This window comes from Nannospalax galili, unplaced genomic scaffold (genome assembly GCF_000622305.1).
Source record: "Nannospalax galili isolate Female #2095 unplaced genomic scaffold, S.galili_v1.0 scaffold127, whole genome shotgun sequence".
NCBI classification, from domain to species: domain Eukaryota; kingdom Metazoa; phylum Chordata; class Mammalia; order Rodentia; family Spalacidae; genus Nannospalax; species Nannospalax galili.
The window spans coordinates 12,856,818-12,882,621 of record NW_008360326.1 but is presented as its reverse complement, the minus strand read 5'-3'; positions in this window follow the sequence as shown (position 1 = coordinate 12,882,621).

Sequence of the window (25,804 nt, the reverse complement as noted above, 5' to 3'; positions counted from 1 at the left end):
TTTTTCCTTCTCCTTTTCTTTCTATTCCCTTTCCCAGTCCCTTTCCCATCACTTACAGATGCTGCACATTGGCATCTAGTTTTCCTAAACACATAGCACACTGCACAGGAGACTTAGATGGATGCCTGGGTAAGTACTAGAGCTAAAGTCATCGGCAGGATATCTTCAGTGCAGCTGAGTTTCTTAAATTCTTTATGCATCATGTTTGCATTGGAATTCATAATGAGGTAGTGATTGAAAAAAGTGGCTACAAACTTCCTTCAAGAACACCTAGCCATGGATTCCGTCAAGTATCTGACATGCCTAACATTGCTCACAGCACATTTTTACTCACTCTAGTGGGTCGCATTTATAGAGTATATTTAGCCTCATAAGGGTCTTTTACACGTTTCATAATGTTCTGTGTTTGTGGACTAGTTTGGTGTTTATGAAGCTCAACCCATTTTTATCTCCTTTGTGTTTCATAATCTTGTGATATTGTAGAAGGAAGTGTGGCTCAGCAGCTGAAGGTCAATGATGATGGCTCCTTCCCAGGTTGCACAGGGAAGAGGCAAATTGGTTTTCTAGTGAGACCTCATTAACATCCAGGGCTTCTGATTCTCTTTCTTGCAGGAGGCCAGGAGCCAGTACAAAACTCCCTGCATTAAGTACTTTTGCGTCACTGTGACCACAATACCTGCCTGAAACTCTTAAGGGAAGGAAGATTATTTTGGCTCATGGAGAGGGCTCGGTCCCTCATAGTGGGGAAGTGTGGCTCAGCAGCTCAGTTTATGGTAGAGGAAGCATTTGGTTGTGATTTCTCAAAACACAATGAACCAGGAGGCAGATAAAGTGAAACAGGAAGCAGGGCTAAGTACTACCTTCAAAGGCGTGTCTCTGGAGACCTATTTTTACCATTAGGACCAGTTTCCTGAAGGATTCTCAGCTTCCCCAAACAGTTCCAGCAGTAAGGAATCAGGCATTCGATATATGAGCACATTTTAGATTCAAACCATAAAATAGCCACAGAACTTGCAGATTTATGCAAAGAAAGGAAAATCTGAAGAAAATTTGTAGTATATAGTTCCCACATACTGGGTTTAGACCGAAGTACAAATCGTAGTGGCTGCATCTTCCTTTTCTACATTAAATCATTCCAGTTCCATGAAACACATCCAGATGACACCAGCAGAGCACTGACTCGACTCAGAACTGGGCCACACACCTGTTCTTCTAAATATACACGAATTTGCAACCTGAGCCACAGGTTCAGATTAAGTTAAGCAAGTGAAAGCTGGGGCTGGTGTCTGCTGCATTCTGGCTTCCAAATGCAATGGGCCAAGGAGGATTTAGGTATTTGGCACCGCATGATACTGGTCACAGTGACCTCTCTCAGTGCAGATTAGGATTGCTATCCTTCTTACCCTTATTGTTATTGTAAAGTGTGCACAGTGTGCTCCTGTGGCTCTGCTTGTGCCCAGCTTGATGAATGCTCCATGTCCTCCTGTTTCATGTATGTGAAACTTGCTTGTATTGCTGTGTGTGTGAAACGCTTACCCTAAGGGAAACTGTTAGGCTTCAGAACTCTCCATTTTGATTAGCCTTGTTCTGAATGCCAGAGTTCCTGACTGCTCCATGTGCAATTCTTTCTTAATAAGATGCATGCTTCTTTTTATGCTTTACTTTCTGGGGGAAACAGATCATGGTAGGATGCCTGGGAGTGCCCTGTATGATCTGTAACAGATAGTGTGCTGCATACAGATGGTGTCAATGCACACGCCATAGTGTAAGGCTTTTCATGGTGCATGTGGTGGCCTTGAACTGGTCTGGAGAACTGATTGATCTGATTGGCCAAAGCTCTTCAAATAGTCCTGATAATGACCATGAATTCTGAAGGTGTTATTTCTAGATGTCAAGAATCAACGGGGATGTTTCTTAATTTTCCTTCAAAATAGCTTTCATGCAATTGGAAAACATTAGGATATTGAAAGTTTTCATTATCTAGCAAAGTTTCAAAGAAAATGAAAACCACAGATTATACTATGGCACATGATGAGAGAATTAACATAACCTTGGCAGACAGCAAATTTATATCTCCAGTTACCTATAACCTGATAAATTGGTGAATTTCACTAAAAACGTCTTCTGATGTGCACAAATGCCTTTGAATTTTAGTGATAAATTCTATTTATGAATAGTGAGGATATGGCTGGCGATCAGGGAGTGAGCATCGATTGAGAGGATATGTATATGACGTCACAAAACACACTCCTCTGAAAGTGAAAAGCAGACACATGAATTGCTAGGTCAAGACAACTAACTGCCACTGGTCACCCAGAATGAGCAGCTATGAAGGACTCTAACTCTCCACAGACAGTCTAGCTGCAGATGTATCTTCTTGTAGAAGGCACTGATGCTGGGTACCATTGTGATCATTTTCCTCCAGTGACCTCAATGGCTCCATGATATCAGGCTAACTGGATTGCACCTCTTCCTTTCTGTAGAGATGGTGGTTAAACCTCAAAGGGACAACTATCTAAATGAACTGAGTTTGCCTTTCTCACCCTGGGTACCCCAACCAGCATCATTTGTGAGGGCTATAGGAGTGCCTGGTCTAAACAAAGACATGAGATTCTACATAGCATAGAACTCAACCAGGGCACTCATATTCTAACCCACAGGATACAAGGATGGGCTTATGACTGATGGATCCGCTAGTTATATCACATGCCATCTCAAAGAGGCAACCTGATCAAATACCATCAGCACTTCCTAGTGAATGCACACACAAAGGTGGCGGTGCTTTGTATGATGAGACACTATCTCTCAAGACTCCCTGAGCCCTATGTCACAGTCTATGTGCTACTGCGCCCCTGGTAAGATTAATACATGGGCTGCAGATGAAGGAAAGCCCCAGGAGCCCCATTTGTCATTGCTGTCAGTGACTCAGTAGAACAAGTTTTACCTTCCATCTCTGCCTTCTGAGTTCTATATGACTGGAAGTTCTGGTCTTCACAGAACATTCTTTTTTATGTGGGCATTTAGCTGTGTTTATTGAATGCTCTTAGGGAACCTGGGACTCTGTGTGTCCAGGAACTAGCAGGCAAGAATAGCCATTTTCTTCATGACTGTAACCAGGAGGCAGACATGTGCCCTTTTATGTGGTAGAGAAATGTGGCTGGCACCTGATCAATTCCTTTGGTTGCACATTGGTGCCTTTTTCTGTTTTTAAACCATAACAGACTTGTTCAGGATTCTAAGTGCTAAGTGTGAGAATTATATGATGACCAAGCATTCAAACCCTAGGAAGTAAAGGTTCAGATTATACCACCAGGTCCACCATCAAGATATGCTGAGGTGCTAGCAGAGGATGAGGAAGATTTTAAATAGGTTGTGAATAGGGACCATAATAAGAGTGTGGTATGTTGATATGTACCCAAGACCAATGTGGAGATGGGTCTGCAGTTTATCCCACCAACTTCTTCTTTCTAATTTTATCATGAGGAAAGACTAGGCAAACTGAACGAGCTGGTCCCTGGACCTGAGAAGTATCCATGACAAGAGACAGTTGGTACCTTAAGCTATATCACTCCGATTACACTTTAAGAGAACGGGTGGACTGAGTGTAGTAGAGAGCTTCCAGTTTTTGGCATCCTTTCCCAGAATTTGAGTGACAGATATGCTCTGCTCTGATTCATCCAGTAGGGTAGGTGTCCTCCAGCTGGGGCTTTTCTGCCCCATGTGTAGTTTCTTTGACTTCCTTGCTCTAGAGTTCATCTTTACTCTGGCTAGGACTTCATCTGCGCTGCTCTGCAATCTGCATCTCCTGCCCCAGTCCCTTCCTTTCCCTTCCAGCTGTCAAGGAGTCAGGCCAATAAAGAAGATGGAAGACTCGCCCTACCTTCAGTGCTCCCTGCCCCCATTTATCCTGTACAGACATTTTTCCCAGTACTTCCTTTGCATGTCTAATCACATCTTGGCATCCCTTTGCTGAGATCTGAAGTGACAGTAGAGTGAAGGATTAAACCTTAGCTTCAAGGCTTTCTTTTCCTCTCTGGCTGCCCCTCGATCAGGTCTGCCACTCATTTCTACCTGGTGGCATGGACAGCTGCAGGCAGAAGGGTCCTCAAGGGCATGCAACCTGAGCAGTGGCACTGAGCTTACGCTAAGAACAGCACAGTGTTTGGTGCTCCTCTGTGACTACATTACTTTGCTAGGGTGCCACAATAAAGAATTACATGCTGGGGCACTTAAGCAGCAAAAATTGATTATCTCAAAGATATGGAAGGTTAGAGATGATCTTTTGTGGGAGACAAAGGTATCAAAAGTATTGGTTCCTTTAGAGGCTGTGAAAGAGAATGGACTCCATTCATGTCTGGCCCCTGGCTTCTGGAAAATTGCAGGCAGGCAGGGATTTGGCATTCCTTGGATTATAGAGTGCATCATCCCAAAATCTGCCATCGTGTTTATATGGCATTCTATGTTCAAATTGCCTTTCTTATTAAAAATGCAAGTCATATTGAATTAGCATCCATCCTATTGACATCATTATAACTTAATGACTGGAATCTTCGATGAACCTATTTCCAAATAAGATTACATTCTGAAGTACTGAAGATTAAGATTTTAATATATGATTTCTTGGGAATGTGGAAAGGGGGTGGATGGGTGTAATTCCTTTTCTTCAAAAGAATCGATAGCTTAAAATTCCTAATAGTTTTTCATTTCATTGGATCCTGCAAATTATATAGTGATCTTGTCCCTTGGAAACCTCTTCTAGGCTTTAGTTTATAAAAACATTTCTCAGAACAGTACTTTATCTTTAAAAAAAATAGTTACAAAAGAAATGTCTTAGGGAGGCTTGTTTGGCCTAGCTGGTTCACCCAACTATTTCTAACCAAATTTTGTAGTTAATAGGAAACAAGGGTGTTTGACTAGTCAGGCTGGGCCTGTGACCCTCCAGGGACATCAACCATGTGTGACCAGGGACGGCAGCCCAGTCTAGTCTAGCTATGTTATGGGGTAGAGCTCATCACAGCTTTCTTACTCAGGCTGTGGTCACAAAAGTCTTATGCTGGTTAAGAATTATTTGTGACTTGAAAGTCCAAAAACACCAGCAGCAGCAACAAAACCCCAGTAAAGTTCATTGTTCTTTATTTAATAAAAATTCCAAAAACATGATACATTTTCAAATCATTGTTAATCTCCACAGATGTTTCTTCTCTGTTTTAGTCAATTTTTAACATTTATAGTTTCTTAAAATAGCTCTTCGTGACTGAAATGGCAGTTTCACATGGCCTTGCCTGTGAATGGTTGTTTATGTCTGGTACTAATTGTACCCCTCTGACCCCAAATCTATCTAAGATCTAACCCTTAGTAGGTGAGAATGCTTCAGTATTTGAGAGTGCCTTTAGTGGGGTGATTCAGTTGAAATGAGGTCTTTGTGGTGGGCCTTAAATGAGAGTGACTCGATAGATTTCATAGGTAACCACAATCAGGGACAATGACCTGTATCGTCTGAGGGTCTATGGGACTCTTGGTCAAAGAGTCTAGAAAGGCAGCCCATTCCTGGCATGGAGCATTTTTTTAAAAATTAGCCTGATATATAAAAAGGGCAATGTCCCCCTGTTGTAGGATAACCCCTTTTCGTCTCTTTTTATGATGTATGTGTCTATGCTTTAAGAAGTTTCTATAGTGGTAGGTTTCCCTATGGCTTTTTCTAAAGGCCTTCAGTGTTAGTTGTCCTTCCCTATATGTCTTCCTCTGCCCTGCCTTCCCATTCCTAGTCTAGTGTTCCCTTTACTCTTTCACATTATTGCATTCTACCACCCCTCTGAGGAATCCTCTCCAAGCCCACCCAACCAGGGCCATTTACTAGTTTCCCTGTCCTCATTGAATTTTAAAATTGAAGCCTACATATCTAAAATTTCAAAACTAGTGTCTAGCTATGAGAGAGAATATGTGACGTTTGTCTTTCTGGGTCTGGTTTTTCTCACTCGGGATGATTGTTTCTAGTTCTAACCATTTACCTATAAATTTCATAATTTTGTTTTAAGAGCTGAATTATATTCCATCGTGTATATGTACCACACCTTCATTATCCATTCATCAGTTGATGGATATCTAGATTTTTTTCCAGTTTCTGGCTGTTATGAAAAGAGCAACAATAAACATGGATGAACAGGTATTTCTGTAGTAGGGTATAGAGTCGTTTGGGTAGAATGACAGTTTCAAGCTTTTTGAGGAATCTCTACACTGGTTTCCACAGTGACTGCACCAGTTTTCACTCCCACTGGCAGTAGAGAAGAGTTCCCCTTTGTCCACATCCTCACCAGCTTGTCATTGTCTGTCTTCTAAGATGGGTAAGATGAGATCTCAAAGTGGGTTTAACCTGCATTTCCTTGATGATTAAAGATGCAGAACATTTCTTAAAATATTTTATTATTTTTATGTTATGTGTATGAGTGTATTGCTTGCATGTGTGTAAGTGCACCTGTGTCATGCAATGCCTGGGGAATCAGAAGAGGGCATCGGATTCTCCTGGAACTGGAGTTACAGATGGTTGCTAGCTGCCATGGGGGTGCTGTGCATCGAACCTAGGCTCTCTGCAAGAACAGCTGCTGTTCTCAACTGCTGAGCCATCTCCCCAGGCCCCCAAGATGTTAACTATTTTAAAAGCGTTTCTCAGCCATTTGTATGTTGCTGAAGACACTACATACACTAGCTGTAGAACAAACAAGGAGAAATCAAGCTGGTGCTGACCTCAGAGCCTCATCTCTACTGGCTAGTGTTCATAGTGCTAGAAAGGACTATGCAAGCTGCCTGAAGGAAAAAATAACCATCAACCTTACCCAGCTGTGAGTCCTGTGAACTACAGTAACAACTGGCCTGGCAACATGTGATGACCTGTGCAATAGTGGCACAAATATTATGGAAGTAATCAATCTCTCTTTAATTGGACTTAAGATCTGCTTCATAGGATGGAGCCCATATCTGACATTGATATCAGTGTTAAGAACTTGAGGCTAAACAGGTCACAGGATGTAGGGGAAAACCTAATACTAATTTTATACTAAACACTTATATTAAACTGTCTCTTCATGACTAATTGTTGTACCCATAGATTAATGCATCTCTCAGCTCTCACCAGAGATGTTTCCTTATGCAACAGATGGTGATTCACAGAAACCCACAACTGACCAGGACGCAGAGAACAAGAGGCTGCAGAGCGCTTCTCTCGCTGATAGGGTACCCATATCAAACTTCTGCCCCTCCGCCCCTGCCAAGGCTCAGGGATCATTGTGGAATAGGGGGCCAAAAGATTGTAAGAGCCAGATATGGGGGATGACCACAAGGAAGCCATTTTCCAGATAGCTGGGTCAGTTAAGTTACTCATATGAACTCATAGCAGTGATGACAGTATGCACAAATCCTTTGCAAGTTCTAACCAGAAAGCACATGAGGAAAATGGGTATGAAATCCCAATCCCACGTAAGGAAATAGTGACAACAGATGGTTACTGAGAGGGGCAGATACAGCCTCTTTCAAGCATGGGACTCTTGGTAGGTTAACCAGCTTCCAGTGGATAGACCCACACTGAAAGATATTTGAAGAAGCAAACTAGACTCTATATGGCACTAAATCGGGCAGGGGCAGTAAGGGGAGGTAGGAATAGGAGAGGGATCTAAATACCAACAAAGTACATTGTATCAAAACCATAAAGTTCAATTAAAAATGTAAAAAGAATTCTGAACCAAAAAAGTAGATCTCATGTTAACATTCTTACCATAAAAACAGAATAAGACAAAAAATACAAGCATATGAAGAAACTCTTGGGGAAATAGACATGTTTATTTTGTTAATTGTAGCCATGGATTTAAGTATGTGTCCAAACTTGTGTATTTACACATATTAAATATGTAAAGTTTTTAGATAATTGTACTTCAAAAAAGCTATTTAAAATAAAGGACTATTAGGACACAAATTACACAGAAGCAAGACGATATAAGGACACAGGGAACTGGCCATCGGTCAATCAGACAGAGCCACTTCAAGGAAAATACCCTTTCCAGCCCTCTGATCTCCGTTTCCCAGTTTATAGAACTGAGAGAGAATAAATTTTTGCTATTTAAGTCATCTGGTCTGTGTTACTTTGTTATAGCAAGGCCAAACAAATTAGCACAATGCCTAAGATTTTGTGTCTGTGTTTTAAGTGGACTTACAGATTTTTCATTCAGAAAATGTATCTGGTTGAAATACTAAGACTTTCTCTGTTTGATAATATCTTTCTATTTCTCTTCTTTTCAACTTCCAATAAATTTCTCATTTCACAGCCATTTTTCATTAAAACTCTGTGAACACTGTTTCATCGCCTCCTGTCATTTTCAGTTATGAAAAGAATTTTAATATAACATGAACACTTTATCTTACAGATAATCTCTGTATTTTTCTGCCTTTGTCTTGCAGGGTTTTCTTTTCTTTATCTTCGAAATACAAATCTGTTTTATTGGTGTTCTCCAGAGAAACAGAACCAATAAAAGATACGTGTATATGTGTGTGTGCGTGTGCACGTGTGTGTGTATGTGTGTGTGTGCACGTGTGTGTGTGTGGAAAGAGAGAGAGAATTCTGCCCCTACTTTCTGTTGTAAGACTATCAGCAAATTTGAATAATGCCCACCCACATTGCAAAGGATCATCTGCTTTATTCAGTCTATTGCCTCAAATACTAATCCCTTCCAGAAAACACCCTCAGACATTCAGAATTAATGTGCTAATAGGGCAATTCTTAGATCAGTCAAGTTGACATAAAATTAACCATCATGAGTATAATAAGAATTTGTGATTCTTGTGTGTTCCATCTGCTATGAGAGTCCGTTTAACCTGAAACCTCCAACCTGTGTGCAGTTCAGGAAATTTGCTCACACTATTTTGAGTGTTGTTTCTCTCTCCTTTTGAAACTGTCACATGGGTGTCACCATCACAATATTTTTTCCAATTCTCTTATTTTTTCTCATCATTTTTATATATTCAGTCTTAATCCTTGCATGGTGACTAATCTCCAAAGCATATTTTGCTTCAGTAGAATTGGGTTCCAAATGATTTCAATGAAAGTTTTGCTGTTGTTTTTGCAATTTTAAGTCTGGACATGATTTTCCATTCAGATTTTTAGTGGTTGTTTCTTACTGCTATGCAGCTATAGATTTACATATATAATAGTCTCTTTAGTACCCCACATATATTTATTGTGGTGAATTTGATAAATATTTGGTGGATTTCTTGGTCTACTCCTGAGTTGAAGTCTCTGCCTCCTCCTCCTCCTCCTCTTTTTCTTCTTCCTCTCTCACTGTTTTCCTCTATCTTCACATATCCAAGTGAAGAAGAATAGTACTTAGTCCTAAATTAAGCATAGATCAGGAAAGGGGGCCCCAGACTAGATTTGTCATACTTCCAGTTACTATCACTTTCATCCAAGATGGCGTACTTCCTGTTTTTTGTCCAAAGTTGGCCCTTTTGGAAGACTTTTCCCTCTGCTAGCAGGCTCGCTCTGGTGGCAATTTCAAACTTCCTGTCATTTGCTTTACCCAATCAGGTTCCTGCTTTCATATGAATGTACCAACTAGCAACATGCATCCTGCCCTGTCCAATTGAAAGGGGGGAAAGGCAGCCTAATTTCTGTCCCACCTTGCTGGGATTCTGTCCTTTTGTGTGCTGTGTGGGGTGTTATTTTCACCTCTGTAAACCTTGGCTCTGTATTGTAACTGCAAACTTCTCATCTTGTAATTTCTTGAGTGGTGGAAAAACAGATTCTAAGTGGCATCACAAAGTTATCTGACATTGAAAGTTCTGGTGAATTCTGCAGGTACTTTGTAGTGCCTGCTTAGCCCTTTCAGCTTACAGGCAGGTAAGAAACAGTTCTCTGTTCACAGTAACTGCTTTTACTGCTGTGAAATGGGAAGCAGAGTGGTGGGAAGACCTGGCGTGGACACTCTGCCACTCTGCCAAGGAGTTTGTGCTCCTTTCTTTCCCTTCCTTGTTGAGACATTTGAAACAATTCTCTGCCCCGGCTCTGATCGATGGGAAATGTAGCATCTCCAGTTGTTGGCTGACAAATCACCTAGATGAATGATTCTTTTAAAAGAAATACGTATTTGGGGTCTAGGCATCAGACTCAGAGAATGCTACCTTCTCCCCATGGTATACAAGCTTGACTCACTGAAAGCCTTTTCTTCTCAAATTTTATGTTCAACTTCAGTTCCTCCCTCTTACCTGAGTGGGAGACTGATCAATCATCCCTCTGTTTCTGATTTGTCTGTATAGCATGTTAAATCTTGAGGCTTCAGGCTGGTAGATAGACATCTTCCTTCTTTCTACTACACAGGATCTTTTAAAGTTTGCATTTCTTTGGATTGTTCAAACAGGCATGTTCAGTTCTCAATAACGTTGTAACAAATCCTTACTGAACTTTATTTTGGTGAAAATATTTATGACGAGCCACTTTTTGTTTACAGAAAACAAGACTAAGCAACATATCTTACTCTAATCACATTAGTCAACATCGATAGCCAATGTGGTGTACTGGGAAGGGTCACACTTTGGTTTCAAACATAAGTGTTTTCAAATCCTACGGAGCCTTCAAATAATCCATGAAAATTCTGAGTGTCAGCTTTGCCCTTTATAAGACAAACATAAGAACATGTCTGTTGTGCAACAATTACCTCCAAGATAAAACTTTCTATCTTGGAGAAAAGTTGGGTAAATAACAGGATGTTTTGGCAAGGTGAAATATTCCATCCTGCAGAGAGGTTTCTTAAGCTCAGGGAGTAACTCATTAGCTTTACTAGGCCTCTACCTCTCCAAGCATAGCTTTACTAAGCCTCTACCTCTCCAAGCATAGATAAGCCCTAAGGACTGCAAGTGACACCATCAGACAAGCTGAGTTACCTGGAAAGGACACTCTCCACCCTGCCCCTGGTTGTACAATGCACTCCAGGATTCCTGCTTTCGTGAGCTGTCACCCATGCTGGGATGGGCTTTGGTGATGCAGCTGTCTTTGACTCATTTCTGTTCCTGTGAGTAACCCTTCATCCATACTCCTATAAGTATCCCCAACAAAACTAATCAGTTCACCAAGTTGGACTTTGGTGGTATCCTTACTTTGGTCTGTCATTGATTCCTTATCTAGGGTAAGTAGACATTTGTTCAAGGCTCCCTAAGAATAGTGTCACACAACTTACTTTCCAAACCTACAAACACATGTGTAGTGTTTACTATTGGAATATGTATATGTGTCTATATGTAAAGCTATATATTCATGTTATGGATACAATATATCATTATATATGATAACTTAAATGCACTTTGATGTTATATGCAGGCATCTCTTGATTTTTGATGTGTCTGTGTTTCAAGAAAATCATCAGAACTTGAAAATACTCTAAGTCACAAATATATTTAACACACATAACCTAGAAAACACTGTAACTCAGCAACCCAATATGTCCTAGAGCACTGATTGCCCCTCACAATGGCACTGGCAAGCAGCAGTTCCCAGCCTGGGGCCGACATCATGAGAGAAGATCCTACTGCATATGGCTAGGCAAGATAAAGATGAAAAATTGAAGTAGTTTTTCAGTTTTGCATCTGAAGCATAGGAAGACCACGAACATTGAAAATACAGGGGGAGAGTGATATGGTAGTGCACTATTTTAATCCTAGCACTTAAGAAGCAAAAGCAGGTGGATCTCTGTGAGATCAAGGCCACCCTGGTTTATATAGTGAGTTCCAGGCCAGCTTGGGGCTACAAGGAAACCCTGTCTCAAAAAACCCCAGAAGAAATAAATAAACAAAAACCAACATTAAAAGAAAATGCAGGGATGAAATTGCACAGCTGTTGAGGGATGGAGCCCAGAAAGAAGCCAAGCTGGCTGGCTTGTAAACACCTGCCTCGCTGTCCCTTTCATGGCATCGATCACAAAATCTAGTGTATACACCTGTCAGTGATAAGTATTCCCAGCTAGACAGGCTATATTGATATATTTACTGTATAACCACAAGTACACACAAATATAATGTATAAATATCTTGCCTTCACAATAGCTATACATTTAAAATATTGTTTTTTTGGTCATGAGAATGTATATTAATTAAATCATAATACACAATAGAAGGAATACTAGAAAGAAACTTTAGAGATAAGCACCTAATAAATACTTAGCTTTTGGTTATCCATTTATCTTTATAAAGACAAGAGAGACTGTAACATATTGCTACTATTAGTTCTCAAATGTTGACTAGGGTGGGAAAAATAATTTTCTTAAGCTGCTTGGTATTCCTTTTGCTTATTGCAAGCTTATTATTTTCCATCTATTATAGGCCAAATTCCCTCGAGAATAATTCTTCATAGTACTGTTTTTCCTCCCTCCCTCTCTACTTCTCTGCCTTCCCAATTCCTCCTTCTGAATCTTCATTCATTCCTTTTATTTAATGATAATTTTAGTACCATGAGACTGCTTTCTTTAAGCCACTTGGCTATACGATTTATAGGCAACGATTTATGTTTGTGTATGTGATGACTTCTTACTATTACACACTCATTTCTTAAAGAGTACCCATTTATAAAATATTATTATTTTAAAAATACTTTCATCCCATCAGTAGTGTTATCATGAAGTTCCCTGTAAATATGAGTATGCAAATTTTAGTATAATTTAATCATGAAGAAAAAGAACGAATTTCAAATTTTAACCCAAATTTTTCACTACTTGAAATGTTCCTGAAGAGTTTATTGTGACATGCTAATAATTTTAGGAATAAATTCCAGAACTGTATAGCAAATAATTGCTTACAGATAAAATGTCCCAAGAGAAATCTGATAGATTATGCTGCAATACAATGCAATGCTAATTAATGAACATAATTATTGAAATTTGAAGAAAGTGAGTGAAGAAATATGTGTGGAAACACAAATCTTGTGGAAAATAAAAATATGTTTATATGTAGACAAAGCACATGCGTGTATCAAAATGTTGATAGTATCTTTTAGTATTGTGCAATGGATCAAACTCAGGGCTTTACATACGCTTGGTAAGCATTCTACCACAGTACTACTCCAGTTCCTTGAGTGATTTTTATTGCTTATTTGGGAATATCACTAATTTTTTAATGTAATGTTTTAATTACTTCTTTAAGACTTTCATGCAATGTATTTTGATCATTTCCACACCCAACTCCTCTCCTTAACTTCTTCCAGATCCATCTCACCTCCACACCATCTTTCAATTTTGTGTCCTCTTTTAAAAAATTTAACCCACATAGCCCAATTTGTGCTGCGTGTATACCAATGGATTTGGGGAATCTTCTGGCATGTGGTTAATTTACCAGGGGCCACAGCATTTAAAAAAATGATTCTCCCTCCCCCCTAGAAACCATCAACTGTTAATAGCTCCTCATTTGGGTGTGGGAACTCATGAAACCCTCCCCGATCTGCCAATAGTTCTTTGACTAAGATTGGGGTCAACTGCCCATTTCTACAGTCCTATGCCCAGGTTTTTGTCTGCTTGAGTTTGCATGGGTCTTGTGCATGAACAAGGTCCCAGGAGCTTGGATTCCTTTTTCCATGCTATAATTCCCACAAGTATAAGAGCTTCTTAGACTGTCCTTGTTTTTGATAATCTAAGTGGTTTTGAGGAGGAGTGCTGGTCAGGTGTTTTATGGACTGTTCCTCATTTGGGATTTGTCAAAAACTCTCTATTAACACTTACTGAAAAGACTATGCTTTCCTCATCAACCTTTCATTGTTTACCAAGGGTTAATTGACTATATTTGTGCATGTGCATGTGTGTGTGTGTGTGTGTGTGTGTGTGTGTGTGTGCTTCATTTTGCATGTGCTAGTCTGTTTCATTCTCCATGTGCCTAGTGTTTGCCTACTGGCACTCTGTCTTTACTGTAGCTTTGAACAACAAGTCTCAAAGCTGGGAGCTGTGGGTCTGTGAGTTCTGCTGCAGTCTGTCTTTGATATGCTAGGCTTTTGCCTTTCCATAAAAATGTTAGAACAAGTTTGCCTGTATACACAAAGCTGGCCCTGGTGACTTGATATAGGCATAACTTGTGTAATGATTACCACAGTATATTAATGAACATGCCTACCACCACCCAGGCTGGATCCTAGATCCTCAGAATGCATTCGTCTTGTAACTGAAAGTTTGTTATTGAGCTGTATCATCCTGTTTCTTCCTCCCTCTGCTCCTAGCAACCACTCTTTTGTTTTTGCCTTCTATGATACCACACAAATGAAATCATGCAGAAATTTTTTTGTGCATAGTTTATTTTAGTTAGCATAATATATTCTGGGCTGATCTACATTGTCAGTGGGGAGTGTGTGTGTGTGTGTGTCTGTGTGTGTGTGTGTGTGTGTGTGTGTGTATTATATCGTTTGGTTGTTGGTGTACATCAGGAACATGGTTCTTACCTACCATCAAACACCGCCCTCTGTTTGATTCCCTCACCATCAAAAATGCACATTATATGTCATGATTTTTTGATCCATTGACCCACTGGCAAACCCTTAGGTTGATTCTATAACTTAGTTACCAAATAACTGAGTAGTAAATATGGAATATAGGCATCTTTTCAAGATACTGATTTTATTTCCTGTAGAGTATTCAGAAGCAGGCTTGGTAGTTCATATGGTACCTCTAGCTCTAACATTTGGGGAACTTTATGATGCTTTCTGTAATAACTGTGCTAAAGTGTGTTCTCATTGACCTGAGCTGCTTCCATTTATTCTCAATAACACTGGTGATCTCTTGTCTCTTTACTGACAGCCATCTTAAAAGGTACAAGATACTATCTTACTGTATGGTTTTGATTTGGATTTCTTTGGTAAATAGTGATGTGTAACATGTTTTCATGTTATCTGTTGACCATTCATGTCTTTTGCAAAAAATTCTATTCCATTCTTTTGCCCATTTTTAAGTTGTTATTTTATGATTCTATGGAGTTAGGAGAGTTCCTTAGATCACTTGGATACTGTCTTTATTACATGTATGATTTTCAAATATTTTCTCCCATTGTGTAGATTTTCATCTTGATGTTTTCATTGTTTTATGCATATTGCCTAGACCTTTGAATTATCAACAACAATGCTTAGTATTACATGGAAGTTATGACTCTAAAACGCTGTTTCTTAATTGTGGGAGGTACAACACAAATAGGGATTAATCTTTGATATACCAGTGACACAAATGCTTCAATATTATTTATTTAAGCTAGGTACGGTGATAAATAATTCTTTTCAATCATTTACTCTTCATGATAATTTTATGAAACAGTTACTAGTCTTATTATCATTTTACAGGTGGGGAAACAAGGGCATAGAGAAGTTAAGTAACTTTTTCTCTGGTTTCATGGCTGTTACGTGGCAGTGCTGCCCAACTTTACCTGTGAGTAAATTCTGAGCCAGGCTGCTTGTTGTCAGGACATGCAGGTCAATGAGGCAAAGTCCCAAGGACAAGTAGTAGACAATTCTGCTCTAGGCATCTCCGAGACTGTTTCATAATACACAGGTTAGGTCATGGACTTATCTGGGATCAAGTTTCATGGTAGCACATGCTGAAAAGGAAACATGATCAATTCTACAATTCACATCATTCACAGGAGAGAACACAAAGCCAGTAACTTATGAGAACTACATCTATTTTTAGATCTGAGAATGTGAAAAAAATCCCTCAATAGTTCATCACAGAGACATCTTTGTATTATATCCAGAAAAACGGTCTTGACAACATCAAGTGGCAAAATGAAAAGATTCACAGGATGGGATGACAACTGAGAGAAATTCAGTAACTTGGTGACCTCAAAGAGGGCTCCAGGCAGAATCCCTGGCTCAGTCTTGTCTGCCCTTGAATTATTTACTTCTAGGTCACATCCAGAGGAACAGCGACTTAAATTTTATTGTCTCAAATTGTTAATTTTACCGAACATCATGAAATATAGTGATTAATTAGAATGTATATATGTGTATGTGTTGCTGTATTTTGGGGCAGAGGGGGGATTAGGGAGGCAGGATTCCCTAAGATCCAAGTTACCAGCAACCCATGTGATGTGAGACACTTCCAAATGACCTTCTATGGCTTCAATTGCAGTTTAGGATTCATGACAAATTAATACAAAATCTAATATCATTAAGGAATATATAACCAGGAGTGTAGTGACCATGAGAACAATAGAAAGCCAGAGATTGTGGTGAGCTAGTCTTTTGTTGATCCTTACTCTCATGGCAACCCACAGAAAATTAATTGGGCAAACTTCTCAATTAGTCATTCATCTGATGATCAATCTGCTTTGATATAAGGACAGATGGTATCAGAGCTCTGCCAAAATGAAAGCATTTTGGATAACTGTATGTATGAAAATTGGGAAGCTCCTCCCTCAACAAACTCATTAATATTCAATATGTAGACTTAACCTGTGGTTGGATGTGTTGGCAGTTGTGGCTCAGGGCTCATTAAAAAAATGACAGCATTAGATTAAGCAGTGATAAAAGAATCTAAAGAATATATCCACACTGTTTGGTGTAACCAACCAACGTTTTTTCCCTCCTTCCCTCCCTCCCTCCCTCCCTCCCTTCTTTCCTTCCTTCCAATGTTCATTTGCTTTCCTTTAAAGGAGAAGCCGGGCTGGATGGCACAGGCCTTTGCTCATCCCCATCCATTCTAGTGTTTGAAGGGAGTGAGGATACCCAGGGATGCTCTTTGGCAATAGCCATGATTAATAAATTCTTTTCCTATAACAACCCTTCCCTCCCTTCTTTCCTTCCTTCCATTTCCTCTTTTTTGGGGATTGACCTCTGGGTCTCATGCATCCTATGCAAGTGCTCAGCCATGATATATATATATATATATCCCCAACCCTGTTTCCTTTTGTATTTTAATTTTTTTGTCTTACAATTGTTTTCAGTTGGAGCTTGTTTATGACTATGGAATCTTTGTTATTTTTTTAAGTGATAGAGTAGAACTTTAAAAATGTTTAAGATTATTATTCTTTATGTTATTGGGGCCAAGTTACCAGTTTAAGCTTCTACAAGCCTCTGTACCCCTGTTGGCCCTGCTCTGAGAAACAATGTCATAGTTTTGCAAAGAGGAGATGTCTTATTTTATATGACCGGAGAGAGAGTTGATATTGGGAAAGGGAAGCAGTTGACTGAGTCCCAGGATTCTGTGACTCTTTGATGCTTTCATGAATGAGCCAGAAATAATTTCATTGTCCCCCCCCCTTTTTTCTTTTTTACAAAGAATGAAGCACTAAACATCTCTAGACTTGGGCTGAAGGGATGGCTCAGCTGCTAAGAACACTGGCTGCTCTTGTAGAGAACCTGGGTTCAATTGCCAGCACCAACATTGTGTCTACAACTGTCTGCAGCTCCATTTCCAGGGGATCGAATGCTCTCTTCTGATCTCCACAGGTCTTCTTGCACAATCTGGATGTACTTACATACATGAAGGCAATACATTCATATACATAAGTAAAAATAATAAAATATTTTTTAAAATTCTAGACTATTACATTCAAAGTCACTCAAGTACATCAATTTCCCTCTTGTTCTTGTCATGTGTGTTTGCTGGAGGTTAGATGTATAGAATGCATAAATGGCTTTGTTCTCTACCAAAATCTTATTCTTTAGGCTATGGGCCTTGCAGTGGGTGAAGTCCTTCACTGCAGTAACTATAAATATGATAAAATTTTGATTTGTGGATCACCAGGTTTTATTTTATGTCTATGATTTTCATGAATTTTAATGCTGATCCTATCCTTTCTATAATTTCTTTCTCAAATCCTTTCACCTGGGTCAGTTTTTACATCTTCCATTCTAAAATGTGTCTCACTTTCTGTGCTCCATATGTTTTAATGGGCTAGGTCTTATTCACCCTGTTAAACTGAGTTCATTTAAGAAAAGTTTAAATAATATTTTTATTCTTTGAATGTTTGATCCACTTCTATAGTATGTTAATCATATCCATCCAACATTACCTTCCTCCAGACCCCTTTAGTACCCTCTCCCAAATTCATATCCTCTTTTTATCAATGTAATTAGTAACTGCTGAGTTCACTCAGTGCTACCCGTGTGTGCAAGGGTGTGTGTCCATCCACTGGGACAGGGGTAACCTACAGCAGTCATATCCCCAAATGGAGTGACTCTTCCTCCCTCAACAGTCATACACCACCACTGCCAGTAGCTCCTCCAATAGAGGTGAGGCCCCAGGAACCCCCCCCCATCAATCCTGCTGGAGTTTTAACTGGCTTAATGTTCTGTAGGACTTATGAAGGAACCACAGCTACTTAATGTGTGCAACAGCCCCATCATGTCCAGAAGCCAGCATTTCACAGCTCTCCGCCCCATCTTACATTCTTCCTACCCCATTTTCCATGAAGTTCCTTGAGCCTTGGATGGTAGGAGATTGACCAGGTGCCAGCTTCTGCATTAACCACTACCCACTATTAAAAAGAAGTTTCTTTGACCAATGTTGAGAACATCTATGAATATAAACATAAATATTTAGAATGCAGTTTGACACAGTAACCATTTAGCGAAACAACTGTAGCCTCCCCCCAACCCCTCCACCCCAGGGCCTATGATCTCCCCGGTCATTGGATTTTGAGTAGGTTTATGGTAACAGGCATGAAATTCCTCCTGTGGGGTAGGCCTCCTATCCAATAAGAAAATGGCTGATTAGCTGTGTAACCACCATGCCACTATTGACCCAGTGGACACATCTTGCCAGGAGGTCAGTGCTGTGGCATTCATGGTCCAGCACTCAGTAAGACCATTGATGATTTCTCCCCCAGCAGCCTGCATAGCACTTTTTGGCTCCATGTAAGCTAGTCATCAGGGAGAGAGTTTCCTGGACAATTCAAGGCTGCATTTTCTATGTCCCACCAAAATGAGTGTTGTCTTCACCGACAGGGTCTTACAGTCTAGTTCTGGTGAACAGCCAGAGCCATGGCAATAGCTTGCGTTGTTCTGGGTGCTGATGGGACCTCCATGACCAATAATTCGTAGGGAGGTATACTGTGTCTGGCACCAAAAATTTCATTTAATAACCTATGTCTTCTGGGAGCAACATTATCCACTTACCTATGCAGGGTGCTTCTATTCAACACACACACACACACACACACACACACACGCATGCACACACACACAATTTAGACCTTTCAAAACTAAACATTAGGGAAACAAACAATCCACTTTAATAATGAGCTATGGAGCTGAACAAAAAATTCCCAAAACAAGAAATATAAATGGCTAGTAAGGACTTAAAAAGTGTCCGACATCCTTAGCTATCAGGGGTGCACATGAAACGATGTTAAGAGTCCATCTTATTCCAGGAAAAACGACCAAGATCAGGAACACAAATGACAAGTGTTGGTGTGGAAGTGGGGAAAGGGAAACACTTATGTACTGGTGGTGGGTGTGTAAACTAGTTTTGCCATTGTGAACATCAATCCAAATTCTTGGGCACAAAACAAATAAAAAAAAAAAAAAAAAAAAAAGAAAGAAAGAAATAGAACTACCGTATGACTCACCTATACCACTCCCGGAAATAGACCCAAAAGACTTTATAGCCTGCTCTAGAGATATTTGCATATCCACGTTCATTGCTGCTCAATTCACAAGAGCTAAGAAATGGAAAGGAACCAAGCTGTCCAACAACTAGTGAATGGATAAGGAGAATGTGGTACACATGCACAGTGGAAAATTACTGAGCTGTAAAGGAAAATAAAATCATGAATTTGCAGGTAAATAGACGGAACTAGAAAAATTATACTGAGTGAGGACACACAGGCACAATAGGACAAATGGTATTCTATCTCAGATTTGATCCTAGCTTTGAATCTTTTACACATTAATCAGGAGTGCATATGGAAGCCAGGAAACTAGAAATAAGCCACGGGAGTGAATGCTTTAAGAAGGGGAGGGATAGTCAAATACAGGTAAAGTGAAAGTAGCAGGGGATGCTGGGAGTACAAAGGTTCAAGCAATGGAGGGAGGGGTGTGTGAGATAGTAAAATAAAATGCTGATGAGAGGATTAACAAAAAAGAATGATTCCAAAAAGAGCTATATAGAAACCTATGATCTTCCACCCCAAGAAAAAATTTCATTTACAAAAGATAACAGAGCACAGGTCACACAAAAAGAGGGCTGGGGGACATTTGGGGTTAAAGATTTAAGTGGGAATAGAGAGCTGGGTAGAGAGGGTGGATTAGCAAAACTAAGACCACATGAAAAAGCTGTAAGGAAATCTGCCAGTTTGAAGCAAGCTCCCTTTAAAGGCAAGATGAGCATCTGATTGAATTCTGGATCCCTCTGGCTGACTGTCCCTGAAGAACCAATCATATTCAAAGGTCATTTGTTGACTGGATATGAAAAAGATGGGGCTTGGCTGCTGCAAAGCAGTGGATGAAAAGTGACAGTTCCTACTGGATTTTGCATAACCAGTGGAAAAGGCTCAGCACCACACATATGAAGTGATCAAAACTACTGCAATGTCCCATGAGAATTTCATATATGGACCTTTCCTTTTCCTCTTCTCCTCTATTCCTCTTGTCTTCCTTCTTTCATCCTTCCTTCTAAGAAGCACATGGCTCCCTTTAAATACAATGTCTGCCTCTCTAATGCTTCTCAAGTTCTATAAGTCCCTTATCCCTTCAGCATATGCAGAGTTTTCCTCTCCTATTACAGTGCTCAGCAAAATTTTCTCTGATTAGCATCATCCAACCTCCTTTAAATGTATTGGAGGATTAGACCCATTTAATAATTCAAAAGGAGCTTTATTAAAATGATTAAATATCGTTAATAATTAATGTATTAACAAAAATTTACATTATCTTATAGTATACCTGTCCTAGAAATGGCAGATGGGAAGGTTCACAAGTATCCACAGAACTACAGAACTATAGCGTTTGCTTTGAGATAATGCAAACAGTTGAGCCCAAGGGCAAGGTAAGTTAGGGCCTATGGTAGGGTCTTTCCTCTAGGGGGCTCTAAGTAGAAATAACCTTGGTTCTCCTGAGTCTTGGTAGAAAATCCTTCTCAGGCGATTGAGATGCATCCCCGTGCTTTCTGACAGCCTTAAGGAGTGTTTCCTGGATGCCACAAGGAGAACGAAGAATACGGTGTGAATACCCTGCGATTATTTAAAGTTAGGCGGCAGTGGGTAAAACTGGGAAAGTTTTATTATCATTGAATTCAGAATCCTGCCTGGGTTCTCTTTTTCTTAGATTTTCTCATAAAATCTTAATCTACCCTTTACTCCTTTCACTAACATCTAATTTTATGATTCTGAAAGAAAATCACATTAACATTAACTTTCATACTTTTAAATTTTGATTACTCTTAAGAACTAATGATTTAAACACTCTTAGGAACTAATGATTAAATAGATATTATCATTATTACTATTGAAATGAGTGGAACTAATCTCATTTCTAAAAAAAGTTGTCTTGCTTGCTGCAAATGACTAGATGTTCCCCTCTGGTTTCCAATAGACCTTTATCTTCAATGAGAAGCTATAGATGAGTCCATCCTGTGGCCAAGAAAGCTTTACATTTTTGCTCTTTGTATTTAATTCTACTCCCATACCCAGACCATTTGAGATCATCAAGACTTGTGTTTATTTAATGTTAACCTAGCTTTGTTCAGGGAACTGACAGTGTGGGTGATGGGCAAACTGGTCCATGAGGTTACATAGAATGCAAAAGGACCAACGTGATGGAGAAAGTGGAAAATCTAAAAGCCTAGTTACTATAGAGATCTCCTTGTATTCATTTTGAAAAATACTCCAGTAAGTTGATAGTCAAAAAATGATTAGAAGAGCATAGATTAGCTATAAATAGGTGATCAGAAGGTGAATAACCCTTTCAAAGTGTCCCTTTGTATAATGCCCAAGTTGTGTTAGACAATCTCAACTAGAGTCCCTCAGATAGTGCATGAAGTCAGTGATAGAGCCATGAAAAACAAAACCAAACCCAAACCACATAGTGGTTACTTTTCTGAATCTCCTATCAACAGCCGCTGTGAATGTTTTCCTTCAGTACGGCTACAGGTCTATTCACACATTTAGGTTAGCAGGAAAAAAAAAAAAAAAAAAAGAAAAAAGAAACTGCTCTTAAAGATCCAGGAGTCAATCCACTCTATTTTCATGGAGATATGAAGACACATTTGAATAAAAATCATCTTACCACACTGTCTGCCTATGAACAATGATAATGGATGGCATCTTCAAATGTGAAGGAAAGACCCTTCTCTATTTTAAGAAGGAAGTATTTGAGGTAATATGCACCCCAGGGCTCTCAGCATGAATGGCAACTCAGGCTGTATTTTTGAACACCACAGCTTCTACAGTGGTTGGTTTTATTAAATCAATCGAAGGAAGTTGAAATTTTTGCTATAAATGGAAGCATCGCAGAACACAAAATGGGATGATGGATCAATAAAAATTTTCTGGATCCAGTGTAATAGTTACTGAGGTGCTTTCAGTGTTAGCAGAGTAGGTAGTAGGTAGGTAGGTTTGTAGTGTTTACAGCACACAGTGACCATAGCACCCAATTATCTTTGAAACTAGAGCTCCCAGAGAGATCAGTGCCCCAGTGGTGGATAAAGTCGGAGTCACAAGCTCTCTGATCAGGATCAGACCACGGTAGGTGTGTATATTGGATTTGTGGGTGTTGGAACGGCCTAGCAGCTATGCTGCCTGAGCTGCCTTTGTCTAAAGCCCCACACTTCCCAAGACATTCAGTACTATTTTGTATCTTTGCTGGAGCTTGGACTGGATTGACTCAACCTTCATATTCCCTGTCAGTAACACACTGTCCCCATGATTATTATTTCCTTATATTTGTTTGTGTGTGTGAGGGGGGTTCTAAAGCCCCACACTTCCCAAGACATTCAGTACTATTTTGTATCTTTGCTGAGCTTGGACTGGATTGACTCAACTTTCATATTCCCTGTCAGTAACACACTGTCCCCATGATTATTGTTTCCTTATATTTGTTTGTGTGTGTGAGGGGGGCGTTGTGTGTGAGTGAGTATGCATGCCACTTACTCAGAAGCCAGAGGAAGATGCTGATTATCCATCTCTATCATTCTCAACACAGTCTCTTGAGATAGGGTCTTTCAATAAACCTGGAGCTAGGCTGGCAGCAAGCAAGCCCTAGAGATCCTCTGTCTCCCCTCTCCAAAGTGCTAGGGTTACAGGCGTTTTATGTGGGTGCTAGCGACTGAACTCAGGTCCTCATGTTTGCATGGCAAGCACTTTACTGAATGAGTTATTTCTCCTTGTTACTATGGATTTTGAAGAATGAGCAGCAGTCCAGTGAGCAATTGCTGACATGTTTTCTGTGAACTTGTGCCAGTTAATAAATAGCAAGAATTAGAATTTGTGTGGTCAAGACATAGCATTTTCAGAATGGTGTCTCAACTTCTTCCATTTTGAGCATGGGGCAGATTCTAGATAAATTTACGTGCCAAGAATGGAACTTTAAAGAAAACAGAATCTCCCAGGGACATGATTATATTGTCCAAGGCCACATCATATGAGGTTTAGACTGGGAGAAACCTTTCTAGATCGTCATGTCAAAGGCAAGACAGAAACAACCAGTGAAGCAGCTGCTAACTTGCGTTCTGTTTGTCTGTCTGTTGGTGTTACTAGGAAGCTGATGAGACCTGCCTTTCAGATTACACGGTAACTTCACACAGATGTTCAGACCTCAGTTCATAGCCCAATCTCTCCTTTCAATCAGCTTGAGGCCACACATGATTCCCTGCTGTTGACAACTTGCGGAGGAGAGCAACCACCTTTGCCAACACATTTGCATTAAGCAGCTGCATAGAAAACAGCCGTGAAAGACTCATCAATCACAGGATATTTATTATTGGAATTAAAACACCTTCTAACTGTGGCATAGATTTGCATTGATTGCTTTAGGCTGTGAAACTGCTTGTACTTGGCTTTTGGATGGGAAAGCCTGTGCATTTATACTGACAACTTTTCTTCTTAGGTGTCAACTTCTGTGCTGTAGAGATGCCAGGTGTTACGTGGACTTCAGGTATGTTAGGTGACCTGACTTGGTGTGCAGTCCTTAAACTTAATGTCATAGACAACCATTCTCTGACAATTAGAAATTGAAGCACATGATCTGAAAAGCCTGTGCATTTATACTGACAACTTTTCTTCTTAGGTGTCAACTTCTGTGCTGTAGAGATGCCAGGTGTTACGTGGACTTCAGGCAGGTATGTTAGGTGACCTGACTTGGTGTGCAGTCCTTAAACTTAATATCATAGACAACCATAATCTGACAAACACATTTTATGCTTAATTCGGGGTCAGAGACAAGCTGAGATGCTTTTCACACCTGCTGAACTATTTTTCTGGCCCCTAATTTCTATGTATTATATAATGTTGCCTCCAGTCACTTTACATGTGTTGCTTTCAGGCTTTCATTTTTAGATAGTCCATGAATATTATGAATAGAACATGAGGAGGCCAAATGCATCTTTATACCCCAGTTTCATCAATAGCCACAAATTTGCATTACAAAATGTTTTCTTACATTTTTATTTACTTTATAAGAGCAGTAACTAAAAATGCAAGATTCATTACTTATATTAATAATAATTGAGTCATAGTATGCCAGTAAATACAGGATGGATGTCATTAGCTTCAGGTTGATATCTGATGGACAGATTCATGGTTTATTAAAATTACATGAGTATTTGTATTTTAAAATCCAACATCTGGTTTATTATATAAAGCCACTATGATTCAATCTTGGGAACTATACTCAGATAACCATCTCATGCTAATCCCTTCCCAATAGCTCTACCTCAAAAAAGATTAAATTTCTCCCTTCTTAATGCCTCTTGGTTACATTTCAGTACATGGGTCCTTATGGGGAAATATGCATTAACACATGGGGGTATGTATCAATACTTAAACAATAACCAAGCAGTAGCCACTTCCTTTTTTCTGGCACAGAGAGGTGCTGCAGGATTATCCTGCATATTTCCTGCTATAACCCCGAGTCAGCCACTTCTCCAAGAAGCTTTGATTCTTCTTATTGAAGAATGAGATAGGAAACCAGTGTCTGAGCCCTAGAGAGGATGACTGCTATATCGTTGCTTCTAGGACCTCTAAGCTTCCAACCAAAGGGATGTATCAATGACTGTTGCTTTTTTTAACTACTGCCCTTACCTATTTTCTCAGTCTATGAACTCAACCGCGTAGACTAAATCCTCCCATTACAGCCTCACCATCCTACTATGCATGTGTAAATGTACTTAGGAAAGTGTAAGGGAGTCAACACTGGTCCACAAGTAGAAAAAGGGCATCCTGGAAAATTTCCCTTTCCTGAGGATAAAATTCCATGGGGTGGAGGAGGGAGATCATCAGCAATATTCTCAGATGCAAAGCACAGAGCTGTCATTGTAATGGCCTTATTAATAAACAGAGGGAGGAAGTCATTCTAATGTTCCACACACATCTAGAGTTCAAAACAATTAACTCTGCATTTAAAATAATTCAGAGAAGAGTCTGAGGGTTCCCAGCAGATAGAAACGGTAACATTTGAAGAAATGAAAATACCAATTATCCCAGTTTGATCACTTGATGTTGTATACCTATATCAAATTATGTGTGCCTCATAAATAAGAACAGTTGTTACATGTCAATTACAAATGAAAATGAAAAGAAATAAAAGCTGAATGTTATTTCAAATAAGGAATACATGCAAATATAAATCTTTCCTTGCCAAAATAAGTAAATATAT